Below are 6,453 nucleotides of genomic sequence, written 5' to 3' on the forward strand. Positions count from 1 at the left end.
TTATATGTCCAGTTTTGTTTATCTTATTGGAGCTGCAATGCTCTTCAATGATTCTTCATATTTATGCATCCCATAGGCTCATCCGAATCAACCAAGTAATCGATCCGGTTGAACCAAGCCGAGGAGCCTCATCGAACCCGAATGTTTTCACAAATTCACATTCAGTTCACAATCACTGAGCTCAAACCCAAGCACGGCTCGATTAATTGTGTGGCCTGACGAATCCGTGCACAATCCGCTCATATCAGTACTCCAACCATCAGATGCCGACCTCACGGCTCAATTCCTATGATATAAAAGATCGTGCTGGCCGAGTCAAAACTGTGTCTCTGGAAGCCTCGGCACGGCGGAACCCTTGCGCTCGCTCGCTCGCTCGCTTTGAAGATTGCGACTTTATCGCGCAATCCTCGGCACGACGAAACCCTCGGCACGACGGTATCCGCATCTGGTCTTCCTTGCCCGTTGAGGTAAGTTTCCTTCTTCTAAACCCTAGCTAGTTTTCTGATACCTTTATCGCGCTTGAATTTTTTTTGTATTGTTTCTGTGAAGTGCGTTGGCCTTTGATTTGATGACAACTTGAGCTAGGGTTTTCGTTGTTTTCCATCATCTGATCAAAATCGCTCAATTAGGGAAGAAAGATCAAAATCGAAGACAAGAGGGAAGGAGAGATCAAGAAGGGTAAGAAAAAGATCGAACAAGAGGAGATCGCGAGGGGTTCTTGGAGGATGAGATGGCGTTGAAATTTCTGAACGAGAATGGATGGCACACCGGGAGCCTCCGGAACATCCTGTGCTTCAGGACTTTCTTGATAGGAACTGTCTGACTAGGCAATTAAAGATACTTTGATTAAATTTATTGTTGCCTCTACTCTCCACATTTGGAAAAAGTATTATTAAGTCTCCATATGCTTAAATATCTCATTCGGGATTGTGATATTTCTTTGATGCAACCTTTTATAAAGTTATTATTCAAGTCCATGACTATGACTGTATTCTGAAGCCCTGTTCAAGATGTAGAAAATTTGACGTTCAATTGATGCCTAACAACGACATCGTCATCACGCAATACGCCATATCTTTATACTCAATCATGATGATTCACAAAAAATAAAAATCATGATAAAAGTACATAATAATCCTAAAAATAGTGGATCTTGACAATGCCAATTGTAAGCGGGCCAAACCAAAAAAGATAGTGCACCCGTCAGCCCTCCCGTAGTCGAGAACCCTAACCATCCTTTTTTTTCTTCTTTCAGTCTTCTGTGTTTCTTTATAAAGAATATAGCTTGCAATTATCCTAACGTCCCCCATTGATATTTTATGCATATGAGTGACAGGGGAGCTAAACTTGAACCGTCTTTCTATGCTAACCTCTACACGATAATATATGTTGGACGGTGATCGACTATAATGTTTCATATCAATCGATTATAATTAATTATCAGATTTTATCTTCCCTATCGACTTGTTTTAATTAATTGTACGATATTATCTTAACGGTAAGTGATAATTTCGTTATTAAAAAAAATAATTTTTTTATAAAACAAAATAAAAAATCGAAAATGAGAGGAAATGAGTTAATGTCTATTTTCCACCGTTACCGAGACAAGGCATAACCCGAACCAAGCGATAGAATTTGGATCGAGATCAATTGATTTCAAGCCCGACTCGACGATGCCAATTGTAAGTGGGCCAAACAAATAAGGATAGTGCACCCGTCAGCCCTCCCGTAGTCGAGAACCCTAACCATCCTTTCTTTTCTTCTTTCGGTCTTCTGTGTTTCTTTATAAAGAATATACCTTGCAATTAACCTAACGTCCCCCATCGATATTTTATGCATATGGGTGACAGGGGAGCTAAGCTTGAACCGTCTTTCTATGCTAACCTCTACACGATAATATATGTTGAACGGTGATCGACTCTAATGTTTCATATCAATCGATCATAATTAATTATCAGATTTTATCTTCCCTAAAGACCTGTTTCAATTAATTGTACGATATTATCTTAATGGTAAGTGATAATTTCGTTATAATAAAAAATATTTTTTTATAAAACAAAATAAAAAACCGAAAAAGAGAGGAAATAAGTTAATGCCTATTTTCCACCGTTACCGAGACAGGGCATAAACCGAACCGAGCAATAGAATTTTGATCGAGATCAATTGATTTCAAGCCCGACTCGACGATGCCAATTGTAAGTGGGCCAAACCAAAAAGGATAGTGCACCCGTCAGCCCTCCCGTAGTCGAGAACCCTAACCATTCTTTCTTTTCTTCTTTCAGTCTTCTGTGTTTCTTTATTAAGAATATAGCGTGCAATTATCCTAACGTCCCCTATCGATATTTTATACATATGGGTGACAAGAGAGCTAAGCTTGAACCGTCTTTCTATGCTAACCTCTACACGATAATATATGTTGGACGGTGATCGACTCTAATGTTTCATATCAATCGATTATAATTAATTATCAGATTTTATCTTCCCCGTCGACTCGTTTCAATTAATTATACGATATTATCTTAATGGTAAGTGATAATTTCATTATCATAAAAAATATTTTTTTTATAAATCAAAATAAAAAACTGAAAAAGAGAGGAAAAGAGTTAATGTCTATTTTCCACCGTTACCGAGACTGGGCATAACCCGAACCGAGTATTAGAATTTGGATCGAGATCAATTGATTTTAAACCCGACTCGACGATGTAAATTGTAAGCGGGCCAAACCAAAAATGATAGTGCACCCGTCAGCCCTCCCGTAGTCGAGAACCATAACCATGCTTTCTTTTCTCCTTTCAGTCTTCTGTGTTTTTTTATAAAGAATATAGCTTACAATTACCTTAACGTCCCCCATTGATATTTTATGCATATGGGTGACAGGGGAGCTAAGTTTGAACCGTCTTTATATGCTAATCTCTACACGATAATATATGTTGGACGGTGATCGACTCTAATGTTTCACATTAATCGATTATAAATAATTATCTGATTTTATCTTTTCTATCGACTTGTTTCAATTAATTGTATGATATTATGTTAATGATAAGTGATAATTTCGTTATCATAAAAAATATTGTTTTATAAAATAAAATAAAAAACTAAAAAAATAGAGGAAAAGAGTTAATGTTTATTTTCCACCGTTACCGAGACTGGGTATAAAATCGAGCGATAGAATTTGGATCGAGAACTCTGATCATCCTTTCTTTGTTTTTTATGTTACTGGTTAAGCGGCGCCGAGCGAGCGTAGATCGCCCTGGCCGGACGCCTCCTGAGACCAGCCAAATTGAGTTGTCGATCTCTGACCTAGCGGACTCCTACGTTCTCCCCTCTTATCAAGATCCGGTACATGTTCTAGATCCCTCCTAAAAGTGATCTTCATGTGTCGATTCTTTCCGATTTGAACTCGTCGCTTTGTTTTCGGTATGGTCGCCGGCGATATAGTGTCGAGAATCGTTAATCGGGTTTCTCGGCACCTTCCATAGCCAGCAATACTGATCTTTCTCTCACAACCAATCTTACGGGTGCTGTTGATTCGTCTTCGCTCGCTCAGCGTCACCCAGCTCAGCATCACCCATGCCTCCGGTTGTGACATCCTTCGCTTATTTGCATCATCTTTTCTGTAAATTCTATTGTTATCCCCATCATCTGGCCTTACATCGATAGAGCACCAAGCATGGTCAGGTATCTGCTGGACTCAATGGCTGATACAGTTATATGCTTGGATGATCAAAAAAGCTCATCGACGATTCGGGTGACATGTCCACTCGATGGTTGATACAGTTACATGCTTGGATGATCAACAAAGCTCATTGATAATTATCAAATCCAACAGCTTTATGTTATCGACTAATTTATTATTTTTTCTCGAAGAAATTGGGTGATGCTAAGGGTAAATTCTTAATTTAAGATCAGTATGACATTCGATTGGGATTCGAGTGACATGTCCACTCGATGGTTGATACAGTTGTTACATGCTTGGATGATCAACAAAGCTCATCGATAATTACCAAATCCACCAACTGTCTTCCAGCACTTTGGCACTGAACAGTTGTGCTTGATTGCACACTAAACCCATCTACCATGGTTGAAAAAATATTGTTTACTTCTTCAGTGAGATCTGAAATTGACATCTGTATTGCTGGAATGACTTCCTTTAGTTGATCAACAAGTCCCTGAATAGCAGGATAAGTTAATGTAAAGACACACACAAAATAAAAAACCAGAACACCGGGAGAAAAGGAAAAAAAAAATTCATGATTTTACACAAAAAGGAAATGCCCACAATGTGATTAGAACTATTGATATGTTTCCTAATCACAGTTGAGGCCTACACCACATACAAGAAAACGTGTCACATGGCCGAGAACCCAATATAGATGACATTGAAGGATTAATGTGAAGTTATGATTGAAAATATGGCAAAATACAGTTTTTTGAACAAAATTCAATTATGCTTTAAATAAATCCAACCAGATTGCTCACTTAAAATTCAGATAAGAACAAATCAATAATTATAAGAATCAAAATGCAAAAGGATTATCATAAAAGTAAAGGGATAAAGGTCTGAAATTTTACAGGGAGGACTAGCCCCTAAATGATTAGTGTTATCCCGGTATCACTAGACCTGTATGCTAACTAAATGTTGGCGATGTTCTGCAAGAGTTGCAGCTAGTGACTCCGCATGCCCACTGCTACTGCTGTCAGATGCACTACTAAGCAGTTCCGGGCCCTCCCCTTCATTAGCTTTCACCTTTAGCAGCAAAGGTTGAAAAGCAATCAGCAAAATAAACAAACAGGAAAAAAATCACAAATAAAGAATTAAGTCGCTCTCTTAATAAACACATGTTATCAGACACCCAAAAAAACCGCAGCATTAAATAACGTTTGAGACATTGACAGGAACAATACTATGGTGATAAGGTAACTATTTATAGAATATGTCAACTTTCAAAGAGAAATCTGCATTAATTGTCAAGATATTCATCAGAAGTTGAGTGAATATAAAATCATAGATAAATTTTGCTGCCTACAAAATAAATATAGAATTTTCTTACAGTTTCCACTTCACTATATAAAAAACTTACTTTTGGTCCTTGCAACCATTAATTAGCTTGCAAATGCTAAAACGTTATTTTCATTGATACATCAAAAAATTATCAAACTGTGGTATTGAGACGAGTCAAGCTGGGAAAACTGATACAGTCACAAACGGCAACCGTGATCATGAACATACCATTACGTGGGTGTGCAGCAAGTTATTTGCCTGTTGAAATGTGGTTTAAATTTCTCCTAAGAAACTTGACACAAAATTGCCTAATTTTTTGTTTTCTTTTCTGTAACAAAACACTGCTTGCCTCTCCTTGAGAAAATGCAACCACAAGAATCCACAAGTTTAGATTTAACAGAAGCCTTAGGGTGTCTTCATGCCACACATAACTAATAGTTCCAGCAGCATCTGATTCTAACTAATCCACAACTTGATTACTCCCATAGAGGTAATGATGCTCTAAAGAAATGTGTTCATCAGGTATATCCAACTCCAAGATGCCCATCAAATAGGCAAACTAGGATTATAGAAATGCTACTGTATCTACTCAAGAAACATCGGAGGATGAATTTCCCTATATCCATGTGCAACATAATATGCAGCATGACTACCACATTTTACAATTTTCATCACTAAAGCATTAAACATTACTTAACCAGTATAATCTGTGTGAACTAAAGTAATGAGCACTTAAGTGCCACAGCAACCATGGACTAATTATATAAGGTTCCACACCAGGAATCCCGGTGGTCACCAATATGGCCAGTGTGGATTTGCTGAAGTATATGCTGCTGGCTAACAAAATTCTATAACTTAAAAGGAGAATGACTGTATATCAAGTTACTTTTCAAGATGCAGTTATTTGGAAAAGCAGGGTTGCTCTGTATCCAGATTTATGATATATCTTAACTAAATGTAACGGAACATAGATCTACAACACAGAACAGCTGCTTTAAGTAGAGGCATCAATTTCTAATCACATGCACCAAGTCAAACCAAACCCACCGGACTGTTTAGGATAACTTGTCATGAACATAGTTCAGAGCCTGGTCGAGAACTCTTGACCTGTTGGCTGGTTGGCTATATTAAGGTCAAGCATACGTTTTGCTTATAGCAATGTTTTAATTATATCTTCTTGAACCCCCTTCTGACATGCAAAACCAAATATGATCAACCACTCTGACCATATAGCTATATAGTTTGGTTCCTCAATCCTCATTTAGAAATCTAAACCCACTAGAAAATTGGCTCGATTCACATCAGCCTTACATGTCCCTACTATAACCCATCTCAGCGTGACTGACCCAACTCGTCAATCACCTCTAGTTCAAGAATTTGTCATCTTTAAGATTTGTCCCTTTTTGCCTCTATGTACTGCTAATGAATTTGAAATTTTATTAACAGGAAAG

At 37.7% G+C, this 6,453-nt stretch overlaps 1 long non-coding RNA gene across 1 annotated transcript; it reads left to right on the plus strand.

Annotated features, from left to right (window-relative positions):
* LOC135658687 (uncharacterized) lies at nucleotides 1–920 on the plus strand. Its single transcript, XR_010505551.1, has 2 exons — nucleotides 1–467; nucleotides 630–920. It is a non-coding gene; the product is annotated as an uncharacterized LOC135658687 (long non-coding RNA).
* The last annotated feature ends 5,533 nt before the right edge of the window (nucleotides 921–6,453 follow it).

The sequence above is a fragment of the Musa acuminata genome, unplaced genomic scaffold, assembly GCF_036884655.1.
Source record: "Musa acuminata AAA Group cultivar baxijiao unplaced genomic scaffold, Cavendish_Baxijiao_AAA HiC_scaffold_412, whole genome shotgun sequence".
NCBI classification, from domain to species: domain Eukaryota; kingdom Viridiplantae; phylum Streptophyta; class Magnoliopsida; order Zingiberales; family Musaceae; genus Musa; species Musa acuminata.